This window comes from Microtus oregoni, unplaced genomic scaffold, assembly GCF_018167655.1.
Source record: "Microtus oregoni isolate MIOR12 unplaced genomic scaffold, Mior012 000023F_ref0000262, whole genome shotgun sequence".
NCBI lineage: Eukaryota > Metazoa > Chordata > Mammalia > Rodentia > Cricetidae > Microtus > Microtus oregoni.
In genome coordinates this window covers 8,560,719-8,574,667 of record NW_024543082.1, presented here as the reverse complement: position 1 = coordinate 8,574,667, position 13,949 = coordinate 8,560,719, and the positions used below count along the sequence as shown (strand labels likewise).

At 43.1% G+C, this 13,949-nt stretch overlaps 1 non-coding gene across 1 annotated transcript; it reads right to left on the bottom strand.

The window, feature by feature from the left end:
- Positions 1-432: 432 nt before the first annotated feature.
- Positions 433-539, bottom strand: LOC121462088. Its single transcript, XR_005976260.1, has one exon. It is a non-coding gene; the product is annotated as a U6 spliceosomal RNA (small nuclear RNA).
- Positions 540-13,949: the final 13,410 nt, after the last annotated feature.

The following is a 13,949-nucleotide window of genomic DNA, read 5'->3' as shown; positions in this document are numbered from 1 at the left end:
AGCGTTCCCAGTTACTTACCATTCTTTGTGTAGGGCTGAAGGCTCGTGGGCTTTGCCTCAGCCATGTCAGCACGTCTATGGTCCTTGTTCAGCTCATATTTAGGCAGTAATAGTGAAAGTTTATGAGTGTAGCTTCTCATGTTCCTAGGAGACACACTCTTATACCCAGCTCCCTGGTGCTCTTGCTCTTACAAACTATTTGCCCCTTCTTCTGCAATGTTCCCTGGGTCTTCGATGAGGGAATTGTTTTGTGGATGTATCCACTGGGACTGGCCTCCTCAACTCTGCATTGTGATTGGTTGTAGTTTTCAGTAATGGCCTCCGCCTGTTGCAAAGGGAAGTTTCCTTGATGAAGGGAGAGGGCTATACTTAACTGTGGATATAAGGACAACATTCAGAAAGATGTTAGGGACTTTGCAGGCTTAGTAAAAAAACAATATGGAACATTACATGACTTTGCACCTCACCCTCTTGCAGGTGCCATGTTAATCTTGGCTGGGTTGTTCCAGCTTTGGCGTGCATGCTGTCAAAACAAACATCGTCAGGGAGTTTGGAAACACAAAGGGAAGCTTAAAAGAAGGACACTGGAGAGAGGTTTGTCAAAGTAAAATGGCCATCTGCTTGCCAATTGGCACTCTCTGAAGTTGATCCTCACACGGGTACCAAGAGACGGAGGCCCCATCTTTTTTCTTGATGATCGCATTTCAAATGATAGTCCCTCAGGCCCTGAAGAAAGACAGTTCTGGCTTATAAAACTGGTATTAGGCCAGGAGAAGATTTGTGTCTTAAGGAGAAATTTTCTGAAGTACTCTAAGAAGGGAAGTCAGGCGCCAACGGTCAAAAAGAAGCCTAAATTTTAGATAAGCTAAGAGGACTCCAATACGGCTGTGGAGTCTTACCCTGATTGGCAAATACACAGTCAGCTCCACCACCGTAACAAAATATCTGGGCCAATCAGCTGCAAAGGAGGAGGTTTGTTTTGACTCACCGTTTCTGAGGTTCCAGTCCACCGGGTTTAACCCTGCTGGTTTGGGTCTGTAGTGGCGCAGTGTATGAGGGAGGACTCACCGTATGTGAGGGAGGACTCACATGACACAGGAAGCCTGTTGACCTAATGGTGGTCAGGAAAAGGCAGAAAGGGCCTCGGTCCCAATATCTCCCTGAAGGGCATGTCCTAGTTAGTGTGAATTATCATCTTGACAGAGTCGGGAGTCACCTGGGAGTCAGACCCCTGGGTGTACCTTGTGGGTTGTCTTATTTTCTTGATGAACTTAGTTGATTTAGACCCATCATAATTGCAGCTGGGACTATTTCCCAGGCAGGTGGTCCTAAGCCGTGTGAAAATGGAGCGAACTGAGCCTCAGCCAGCCTGCGTTCAGCGCTCTCTGCTCCTGCTTGTGGATACCAGTGACCAGCCATAGTAATCCCGCCTGACTTCCATTCCATGATGCTGTGAACTGTGAGCTGAAACAAACCCTTTCTCCCTTAAGGTGATTCAGGCAGGGCGTTTAGTCACAAGCAAAGAAGCTAAGATAGCACATAGCCCAGGTAACCTCACTTCCTCCTCTTGAAGGCCCCCGTCCTTCCAAGTCACACCACAGGCTGGAGACCACACATTTAACACACATGTGGGCCCTTGGGGGACATTTAGGCTTCAACCTACAGGTCTGTACTAACGTATCAGTGAAGGGGGCACCCGTCTATGGCAAAGCGTCTCCTTCTCCACCAGGCACCACTGTCCAAAAAAAGCTCACCCCTATGTTCCACACCACCATTAGCTTGGGTGCTCACTTTAAAACCTAATTTTAAAATTACAAAAGTTGTAAACTTTAAATATATATATATATATATATGTGTGTGTGTGTGTGTGTGTGTGTGTGTGTGTGTGTGTGTTAAACCAAAGCAAGAAGATAGAGATAAGTGGTTTTTTGCCTCGGCTGAATTCTAGAAAGAAAATGCAGGGTTGAGAGAAGAGCTCTGCTGTTGTGTCCCTCCCTCAAGGATCATCTTAAGTGGTTTGGTTTGGTTTGGTTTGGTTTGTCCAAGACTCTTTCGGGAGGAGGAGTTTCTCCTTCTCCAGATACCACCTCAGTTGCTTTTGCATTTCCGCTCTCCCATATATAACGCCTTTATTTACTTAAGGCACAGTTAAATGAATTAAAATAGAGGAACAGCACAATAGCGTGTAGGTAAGTGATGCATACATGTTATCAATTACTTTACAGGGCGGCAGTGGTGATGGCACAGCCCTGATTGTAGGGGAACTTTGGCAAGGGCAAAGTGCGAGAAGACCCACGCCATAGCCACTACATCAGCTGCTACAGAAGAGCCCGGCACATTTCTGCAGGAAGATGTGATCATTATGTTCTTCATAAAGAACAATATTTTTCGCCAGGTGGTGGTGGCACATGCCTTTAATCTCAGCACTCACGAGGCAGAGGCAGGAGGATCTCTGTGAGTCTGAGGCCAGCCTGGTCTACAAGGTCTAGTTCCAGGAGAGGCTCCAAAGCTACAGTGAAACCCCGTCTTGAAAAACCAATAATAATAAAAATAATAAATTTTTCTAGAGACAGACTTCCCCAAGAATACTGGCCCCTCCCTCTACTCTATCAAGCCCACACATGTAAGATCTGAGCATGGAAAATTCCTGGCTCCACAAATCCTCTTTAGATGTTTCTTGTAGGAAACATAAGAGAAAGTCCTGTGACACTTGAAAGATGGCCTCTCTTAGCTCTCGTCAGCATCTTTGAAAAGGGCAAGCCTTTAATTCACAGTACTCAGACACAGCAGCCGCAATTGTCCTCCCCGGGAAAAGCCGATGTGTAAAATCCACTGGGCAGTTGTTCACAAGCAGTAGGCTTCAGCGTTTAGTTGGGTGGGGGCTTCTAAATGGGAAGAAGGCCTTAAAGATTGTTTTTATGCCTGACCTAAATCTTTCACTTCCTCTCACGAGAGAGAAGCAGATGTTCCGTGCCGGGGAGGGGAGGGAATGGGGGAGATGGAGGAAATGAAAGGAACGGTGGTCCAAGTTATTCTTTAAAACGTCAGCCGATGCTCAGTCCCTCTAGTGTTAGTGTGTAGAATTCCAGCGCAGAACATTTTCTGCCTCACCTGTAAATGAACTCCTTGTGCCCTTTCTACTCTGCTTGTACTCTAGAGGCCCAAATAAAATAAAAATAAAAGCATGGTCAGAATTAGAGAAGCCATCTTCTCAACAAATGGTCTTGGTTCTATTAGACATGGACAAGGAATAAAGATTCATCGAAACCCTTACCTTACACCATATGCAAAGTTCACTCAAAACAAATAGGAGCTTTCACCTGCATGTAAGAAGAAAAAAAAAACTATAAAAAAAATTTTTGAAGACAATCTTTATGCTCTTTGGTTAAGCTAGAATTTTCAGTTAAAACACAATTCATAAACAAAAAGACTGATGAGTTGGGCTGCATCAAAATGTTAGTTTTACATTTTAAATGATACTGTTAAAAAGTGAAAAAAAAAAGGAGAAAAGGCTTGTAAATTGTGTACCTGCTAAGAGGATTACATTTGGATTACACAGGGAACTCTCACAACAAAGGGAAAGAAGAACTCGATTTTTATAACATGCAAAAGATTTGGAGAAAAAAAAAACACTAGCAAAGGTAAGAGAAGAGCCAGCAAATACATTAAAAAATGCTTAATGACACACGTAACTACAGAAATTCAAAAAGCAAAATCTCTTTGAAGGAATTCAGTCCCAAGGACAGACAATGGCAAGTTTTAGCAAGGACATAAAGACCTTGCTAAACTGCTGATGGAAATGCAAAATACTGCAGCTCTTTGGGAAAACCAAGGCGGATTTGTTTTTAATTTTACACAAATTAACAGTAAGATTCAACAATTCTAGTCCTATCTACTCAATAAAAATAGGGAACTGGGGATATCACCTAGTTAGTAGAGCATGTGCCTCTCATGCTCCTGGGTTCAGTCCCAATAACCAGGTAAATCAGGTAAATTGGCACATTCTTAAAAATCCCTAACTCCAGAAATGGAGGCAAGACCATCAGACTTCCAAGGTTATTCTCAGGGTTTAGGGATTTAGCTCAGTGTAGAATGCTCGTACTAAGTTTGGTCCTCGGCTCCAAGGAAGAAGAAAACATACAAAAAAATACCCAAGGCAACTCTGTCATCCTCAGCTACTTCCTCAGCCACAGCAAGTTCAAAGCCAGCCTGGGTTGCATGACCCTGTATCAAAAAAACCAAAAAGAGTGCTGAGGAAATGGCCCAGTGGTTAAAACCAGAACCACATGAAATGTCAGCTGTGTGTGGTGACCTGCCTACATTTCGGTCTCAGAAGGCAGAGACAAGAGGCCATCAGAGAAGGCTGGCAAGCTGGCTACAGCCTATCAGTGGTGGCGCAAGCTCTAAAGTCCAGCACTCAGGAGGCAGAGGCAGGTGGATTTCTCAGTTCAAGGCCAGCCTGGTCTACAAAACAAGTTCCAAGACAGCTCAGGACTATCCAGAGAAACCTTGTCTCAAGAAACCAAAACTAAAAATAAACAAGCAAGCTTGCTACAAAACTAGCTATACAGACCAGCTCTGGGCTAGACCGGGAGGCCCTGCCTCAATGAATAATGTCAAAGGATGGTGGAGGACGATTACTGACATCAATATCAGGTCTCCACACGGGTGTAAGTACACCCACACACACATGTGCCAAGACACGTGCAAATAGAGGTGTGCACACGTGATTGTACAGCACAGCCACTAAAAACTGGAGAAAGTAATAAGAGAAAAAGAAATGGAGAGGTAGGATATGTATCAACAGAAAGACTTGAATTCATGGAAACATTGCCGATAATGTCCAAAACCTGGAAACGCTCCAGCTGCCCGTGAAAGATGAACTGCAAACTAGTTATCCACTTGTTAGACTATTCGATGGTTCTTATCTGACATGGGGCTCAATGAAACAAGCCAATCAAAAAAGGCTCCATACTGGATATAGCATCCCAAATTGGCAGATCTAGAGACAGAGAATAGACTGGGGACAACTGAGACTAAAAGAAGGATTCTTTGGGGCATGGAAAAAAATATTTTGAGAGAGAATTGTGATGATAACAACCAAACTCTGAATTTACTAAAAGTCCTCGAATTGGACAGCATATATAGCTGGGTTTGTGGTATATACATCATACTTCAATTCCCTGAGATCCTAAACCATAATAAGCTTACATGTTCAGCAGAGCTGTGTAGCTCTCATTGAATGCCACACTTGACATTCCTGATGGAAACCAGCCATCCATCCAGGACCTCATCTCTGCCAACGAGAACAAGAAGTACCATCCTGTAGGTCCAGATTCACAGCATCTAACCAAGCCTGAAAACACGGGCCTGTGATCTCAACCACTTGGCAGGATGAATGAGGAAAGAAGATGAGGCAGGAGAATGGGACAGTTGGTCAAAGTCTACCTGGCTCAAAATAAGCAGCTAAAGGTGAGGAAGGGGCTGGGATATAGTTCAGCTCACTGGCTGCAATCCCTCATATTGAAAAGGAAAGGATGGGAAGAAGGGATGGAGGGAAGAGGGAAGGAGGGAGGAAGAAACTGAGAACCTAACTTAGGTAAAAATGGAGCACATTTCATCTGTTAAAATTAAGGAAATACTTGGACAACACTCATTGACATTTAAAGTTGGGATCGACCCCTAAGGAGCCCACTATTTCACAGCATTCTGTATGATCTCTCTCTCTCTCTCTCTCTCTCTCTCTCTCTCTCTCTCTCTCTCTCACACACACACACACACACACACACACACACACACACCGTAAAAAAATAAATAAATAAAACCTGGCAGTGCTGCTCAAAATCTATGCTGCAAAACTTGTATTCTTTCTCCTGACAACAACAAAAGCTGATTCAAAATGAGTAAAGGACTTGCATAAGCATTGCTCTGAGGAAAACACACAGCTTGTAAGCGTGTGAGAAAATGTTCAGCATGACTAAACACTAAATAAATGCAAATCATAGCCACAGTGAGATTCTGCTTTATGCCTGCAAGGATGTCTACAATAATAATTAAAAAAATAAAACAGAGAAAGTAACAAGTGTTGGCATGGAAGGAGAGAAATTGGGATTTCTTGTGCATTGCCAAGAAGGATAAGGAATGATTCAACTACAGTCAGAGTCTTGCTGTTCCTTAAAATTCTATGCAGCAGATATCCCTGCATCCATATTTATAGACACATAATTCATAACAGACAGGAAGTGGGAAGTGCCCACTCATGCCCCATAGCAGGATACGGAATAAACAAAGTGTGGCATGCATGTTCTCACAGGTTAGTGTTACTCGGCACTTTACAAGAAGGGAATTCTGACTTGTGCTACAACGTGGAAAGACGTTCAGAACATTGTAGCCAGTGAAATAAGTTCATCAAAAAAAGGCAAATATTGTCTAGTTCCACTTCTGAGAGGTGTCTAGAGTCATCAGATTAATTAATACACACAAAACAGAATGGTAGTTTCCAGAATCTAGGAGTCAGGCAAGGAGAGCTATTTAACCTTGGAGCTTCGAATTCCACAATGAAAAGTGATTTGGAAGTAATGGCACAAAAAAGTGAGACTTCTTAACACAAATAAATTGTGTATTTTAAAATGGGTGTGTAAGAAATTTTTCGTGTATCTTACCATAAATAACTTTTTAATTTTTAAAATTTTTGTAATATGCCATAATTCTACATTTTACATTATTATAAATTTCTTCATAAGAAAAATCATCTGGGGGTTAGAGAGTTTGCTTAGTGATTAAGAATACTCACTGACTGCTCTTCCAGTAGTCCCAGGTTCAATTCCCAGCATCTACATGGTAGCCCACAACCATCTATGATTCCAATTACAGGGGAGAGGATATTCTCTTCTGGCCTTCATAAGTTTAAGACATATACATGGTGTACAGACTCAAATGCAGGCAAAACATCCACACACATAAAATAAATAAATAATTTTAAAAGGAAAAAAAACAACTTGTCAGATTATTGTAATCTAATCTACTCTGGAAGCTGAGACAGAAGAATGGCAAGTTCAAGACATACCTGAGCTAAAATAAAAGTTCAAAGCCATCCTGGACAAACTAACCAGACCCTATCTCAAAACAAAAGGTTAAAAGGGTGCAGAGGTAGGGGTAGACTGGGGATGAAGCTCCTGGTAGAATGTGAGCTCAGGACTGCCTGATTCGAACAGGATGTTGAACCAAATGAGCCAGGCCTGTGACTGACTTTAAAAGCTGATATATTTTTGAACTTATCTCTCAGGGCCTTCACCAAAATTTCCCAGGTTTGAGCTTTGAAAAATACATATGAAGCAGTAATATGAAGATGTCAGCTCACTACCCCTGAAACCTGACCCTTCATAATCTCCCTGGGACTTCATTTTGGTGAAGACAATAAATGCTTCAGCATTTACTATTTTCCAACACCCTCAATCAAACAGCCAGCCTCATGGAAGGAAAGGACCCACTGGCTAAGTAGTAGTGTTGGCTGACTATCATACTTTCAGTGTTTGGTAACATAAAATTATAAAAAAACAATACTTACAGTCAGTGATGGCCATGTTCTGACAGAAGGGAAAGAAAACAGGTCTAGTCCTTATTCATGTTTGTTTTTCCTTCTTGCCTCAGCTAACCGAAATCCGGTTGCAACCAATCTCCCCACTGCCATCAGTAATCATTCTGTCATCAGTAGAAAGTTTTAGAACGTGACTGTATAGCTCTGCTCTGCAGTACAGGCCCTGTCTTCCAGGGCCCTTGACACAGTCGCCCTCCCTGCTTGTTCTGGACTGGGTTTTCCCCCTTCCTCAAGCTGAGCCCCCCTTAGACTTGGAAGGCCACTCTCAGTCCCTCTCACTGTGGATGGGGAGGGGGGTGCACATCACCTCTTTATCTCTAGACTCAAGACGCAGCAGCGTGGTGTTTGTTAAATGCCACAATACGCTGGTTGGTGGACTCAGGAACATCAACCTAGCTTCGCATTAAACTCACTGGGGAGTTTTCAACTCATTGGAAATAGTTCCGATTTCGCAGTCTTTCTTGGATGAAACTCAGAGGTCAGTATTTTCTAAAAGTTTCCCTCCTGGGTTTAGGGCTTCACAGACAACCTTGTTGCTTCCTGCCAGAAATCTAAAGATAGAAAAGTTGAAAGGGATTTTATCGTTCTCAAATTCGAACCTTGAGTTAGATGTTTTAAGTAGAACTTTGGGATTCTGAGACAGCAACTTTAAAAGTCTCCTTAAAAGATTGCATTAGAAAAAAAAAGTGTTTAAAATGGGCTTATTCACATACAGAGCTGTAGGGCCAAAAGACTCTTTGGACCCTCTTTCAGCCAGGAGCCCAAACACAAACCAAGTCATAAATCGTGTTGAAAGAATAAATGGTCCTAATGGTTGTGAGGGTGAGATTGTTCTTCCTCTCCCTTCTAAGTTTGTCTGAGTTCTTGGGAGTGCCTCTGCCCCACCCTCCTCCAACTTCCAAGAGCCTACAGGTCCTTGCCCAGACTCGCTGGCCTTCTTTTCCCAGTCCATTACGAACCTGCCTCACTAGACAGTTCTGCCGCTCGCAGTTGACAGGGTGGTGTCTCTCAGGGGGATAGCGTGACCAGAGAGACATACTCACACAGACAGTTTTATTTGTTTCGTGCACTTAATTATTTAACTGTGGTTGTGGTTTGGGGGGGTGGGGTTGAGGGTAAAGAGGTGGGAAGGGGTGGGTTAAGAGAAGGCTACGGGAGGACAAGCAAAATGACTAGAAAAGGCTGTGAGATTCAACCACACAAAAATGACTCCGTTCCGCAGCCCCCCTCTTCCTCCTGCTTCGCTACACAACCACACAACACCCATGCTAGAGGAAGTGGAAGGGAGGTCAGAGAGAGAAGCGATGCTTCAAAACGGCACCTCCGAGTAATGACTAATCTGAGTTGTTTTAAGATAATTTGAACAAACACCTTAGTAGAAAGGAAATTAAGACCTAAAGACTTCACAGGGGTTGTGGGAAAGTCTAGGAATCTTGTGGCTGGGAGACAGGAAGTCTGGATTGCCTCTCCATTGCATCCTCTCGGCAACACTGCCATGTTGCACTGAGGACCTGGGAGGAGTATGTCTTCCAAAGTGAATTAGTAGAAACCCAACTGTTGATGTGATGCTCAGAGTGATAGAAACACACACTGATCCATATGGGAAATGGCTTCAGAAGCAAACACACTGGGTAAAGCACTTGTCATGCAAACAGGAGGGCTTGAGTTCGGATCCCCAGAACTCACATAAAGCTGAACACAATGATGCTACTAGTGAGACGGGAGTTGGAAGCAGCAGCATCCCCAGTAGCTCATGGACCAGCTGGCTTGGGGTACACAGTACTGAACAGACTCTGCCTCAGACAAGGTGGAAGGCAAGGACTGACACCAAAGATTGTCCTGTGACCTCCATGTGTGCACCATGGGAAGCATGGAACCACACTCACACGCTCACACACATACGCACATACACAATGACTTAAAAAGTAACAAAATAAAAGAAGTACGTAGCCAAATTTATGTCAATGTTGGTAAAGATGAGGTCTATGTATTTTATATTCTGGACAAATGGACTCAAAGGAACGACAGAACAGGGAAAAGTAGGAACAGAGGAAGAACAGCCCGCCTGCCAAGGAAAGAAAGTCAAAGAGTGATTACTACAAAACATGGTGTTTTGTACCGGACAACGATGGCTGTGGTTGTGGTTTCTGCACCACGGTTTGTCTCCCTGTTTACCAAAAGTCAAGGTTATTTCGTGTAAGGAAGTGGAATTATGGGTAGAGAGCAAGCACCAGGAGAAGGAGTTTAGACTACCAATGGGTCACATTCGCCAGCAGGGTACGGTTACAGGGGAGGATTAAGTTAGGGTCCAGGGACTTAGTGATTGCAACAACACAGATTTTCAAAATTGTCGATGACCAGTGCAACTGCATATAAGTCCCACTTCCTCTTTCTGCATAGCCTTTAAAATAAGTTTATTGACAAGTATTTGGAGTTATCAAGTTCACAGCACAGGTATAGGTTTCCTGAAAAAGAAAATGTGAGAGTTTTATTAGGAAGAAAATGAAAGAAGAGGAAAGAAAACAGAAAACTCAGGAAGTCCCAAAACCGCTGGAAATCTTTCTTCCTCCCTAATAATGCAATGGGCTCTCTTCCTCTGTAGAGAGCCCAGCTGCTCCAGGATTTTGCCTGGATGCTCCCTGGATTGACTCATTTTCACCCAAGGGCTGGGTGGCAAAATCAGAGTGAGTTATTTGCTGGGCCTCAGCCACACTTATAAATCAAGCCTAGCTCAGGCTCCGTGTAGGTTTTATTGCCAGTTGCCTCTCCTTAGTGATTAATGCTGCCCCATAGGAACTTCCTGTTCTCTCCTCCTACCCCTGCTAGGGGCAAGCAGCAAGGATTCCCAGGCTAGCTAAGAGAAATGGTAAAATGTGGCAAAATAATTAAGCCTGACGCCTAATTAGAGTGAGAACCCCGAGTTAAGGACTCTCAACCCCTTACAGTATTATGTGGAAATACCCACAGCAGATCTGTGTGTTCTTGCTAAAGTAGCAGTGGATTGAAATCACACCTTTCCCATGCTTGCCCTGGACCATAGACCACCTCTCTACACAACTTCAGGGCATCATAAGTTGCAACCAAAAACTGGGTCTTAAATGACTGAGTGGTTTCTAGAGACCCTTCTCTTCCATATTCTAACTCAAACCATAAATCCCTTCAGTAGCTAGCCCTAAAGCCAGGCGTGGTCACAGATACCAGCAGTCCTGACACTTGAAAGGAAGAGGCAGGAGGATTGGGAGGTCCAAATTCATCTTCAGCTACATAAGTTAAAGGCCAGCTTGGGCAATATGAGACTACATCTTTAAAAAAGAAAAAAAAAGAAAAAGTAAACTCTGCAGCCCTGGCCTCTCCCTCCAGACTCAACATCCTAATGTTCCAGCTCTCAAATCCTTGCAACAGAGTTAAAGCAAAATTCTATTCTCCATGGACACTTTTGTATATGTCTTTCCCTCTTTCCAAAGTTGGACTGACATTTCATGAACTCAAAAGTATCTGAAGATGTGGTCAGTTCTCAATCTTTCCTGAGTTAGAGCAAATAATGGCCACTCTGTGGGGCATAATGTAACTGAAGCTGTGAGGAACAAGCAAGGATCCTTGCTCAAGTTGACTTGCCATGTGCAACCAGCTTAACTAGACTCCTCCAGATCTCACTATTTGTGAAAAATGAACAAGCAGCAACCTCTTTGGGCTCAGCCCTCCACACCAAAAAGGAAGATGAGAGAGGAAAACAAGATGATGTTTTTCCCTAAGTTTCTGAGACGGCCCCATGAAGCAAAGGCTCATACGCTTGCGGCGGAATCAAGGACTTGGATCTGAGAGTCCTACCTAGTATTGCTCCCATCCTCTCAGCCTTTCTCCACACTTCTCTGATGTAGGTGGGTCTTCTATCTATCTGTTGCTTTCATTGATTAATTAATAAAGAAAACTGCTTGGCCTGATAGGGCAGAACTTAGATAGGTGGAGTAGACAGAACAGAATGCTGGGAGGAAGAAGGCACTGAGGCAGACAATATAGCTCTCCTCTACAAGATGGACGCAGGTTAAGATCCTTCCCGGTAAGCCACCACCTTGTGGTGTTACACAGATTATTAGAAATGGGTTAATCAAGATGTGAGAATTAGCCAGTAAGAGGCTAGAGCTAACGGGCCATGCAGTGTTTAAAAGAATACAGTTTCCGTGTAATTATTTTGGGTAAAGCTAGCCATGCGGGAGCTGGGGGGTGGGAAATGGTCTGCAGCTCCTCACTACACTTCTCTCCATTTCTACTAAGTTCGGTGCTTTCTGGTCACTAGACTTGCATTAATGATTTAGCAGCTGTTATGGAAAAGAGATTTCCTCGAGGCAGTTTATGATAAGTGATTTACATGGCCATCAAACATTGTTGGGATGACCTACAGACTGCTTAGTCCCAGAGTCCAGACAATGAATCATAACACAACAGTAATGTCTAAGTCTGTGACAATAGTAATGACACTGTAAACACTCCCAATGAAGAGAAGGGAAGGGAGGACCACAGGGTCCTCATGGCGAGCCCAGCCATTGCTCCCTCCTAACCGCCAAATGCACACAGTCTTAGGGGAACTTCTGAAGTAGAGGAGGCAGAAAGTTGAATGAAGCTGGGATATGAGTGGTGAAGCTTTGAAAAGAATGTCGCCTGTGTTAGGACAGGACCCATGATTCTGCAAGTACCAGCTAACCCATACTTTTGTAAGTGCATCCACTAAATCCACTCAGTCACCAAGTCACACTTGAGTAGAATCATTACTTCGGTCCTCCACTGAAGCCTTATCCAGGATGAACAAGCCTGTGTTCACATCTGTTGTGTTACGAGCGGCAGGGCTGCGTCCCTGGCATGCGGCCGCCCGCATGGCTAGCTTTACCCGAAATAATTATACAGAAACTGTATTCTTTTAAACACTGCCTGACCCATTAGTTTCAGTTTCTTATTGGCTAGCTCTTACATATTGATCTAACCCATTTCTATTAATCTGTGTAGCCCACGAGCTGGCTTACCAGGAAAGATCTTAACCTGCGTCTGTCTGGAGTGGGAGAATCATGGCGACTCCCTGACTCAGCTTCTTTCTCCCAGCATTCCGTTCTGTTTACTCCGCCTACCTAAGGGCTGGCCTATCAAATGGGTCTAGGCAGTTTCTTTATTAATAAGAAATCACTCCCACATCATTTCCCCTTTTTTTGTTTAAACAAAAAAGAAAGGCTTTAACTTTAACATAGTAAAATTACATATAGCAAAACAGTTATCAAGCAAGAATTACAGTTACAATATTTATATCTATTTTATCTTTTATCATAACTAAGGAAAACTATAACTATTTATTCATTCTTCAACTCCATCAAAGACTCCAGAAGGATATAATACTACCTAAGTAAACAAGAAATAAGAAAACTCTAGAAATGACAGAGACATCTCGCTGCCTGGACAGTCACCCAAAGTTCTTTTGTACCGTTGGGGCATCCATCTTCAGCCTTCAGGCCCATAGTATCCAGCAGACATTTTCATGAAGCAGGAAATTCCAAAGACAGTTCAGTCACTTTCTGCTGTATCCTGCAGAATGTCTCGCAGACTCTTTCATGAGTCAGGAACCCCGAAAGACCATCTCACCTTTAGGCAAGTTCAGCAGTCCTCTCTCTGCAGGTTCTCTGTGTCCATTTTATGCAACAGTCCAGGCAAGAACAGTTTCTTGCCCAAATGGCTATCAAACTCCATAAGGATCCTCTTCGATGCCCATCTTCCTCTCGAAGTAGATTGGTGCCACCAGGAGCAGATATGTCTCATTGTCATGAAAAGTCCTAAGTTATTAAAACATTAAATGCCATATTCTGCAGTCTTTGAAAGATATGAAGAATGTCTATCTAACTGAAATGTATCTCTATATATCTAGAAAATCTAACTAACATGACTACAAGCTTGACTATTACTGATGATTATCCATAACCTATATTTCTTAATTATACATTACATTTTTAAATGAACTACACAATCACAATACCTTAATCAAGATCAGAAATACATATACATATAACAAAATTGACTGTAAAATCCACACCAATGCAAATTACTCAAACCTATATCATTTCCCCCTTTAAATGTAAAAGAACATTTACAAACAATATTTTGGGAACATGGGCGCAGTTTTTTCTCTCCAAACTGCCTCCTGCTGAATGGGGGCACTGTTAATCAGATCATTTAGGGTGTAACCTGTGTGCCAGGTTTATCTCAGTTGCCAGTTGAGTGAAGTAATTTTTTGAGGGTGTTCACAGGAACTTTTCGGGAGGCCGTGGTCTATCATACCATATTGGGATAGATTCAATCCACAGGATCTGGTCCTCTG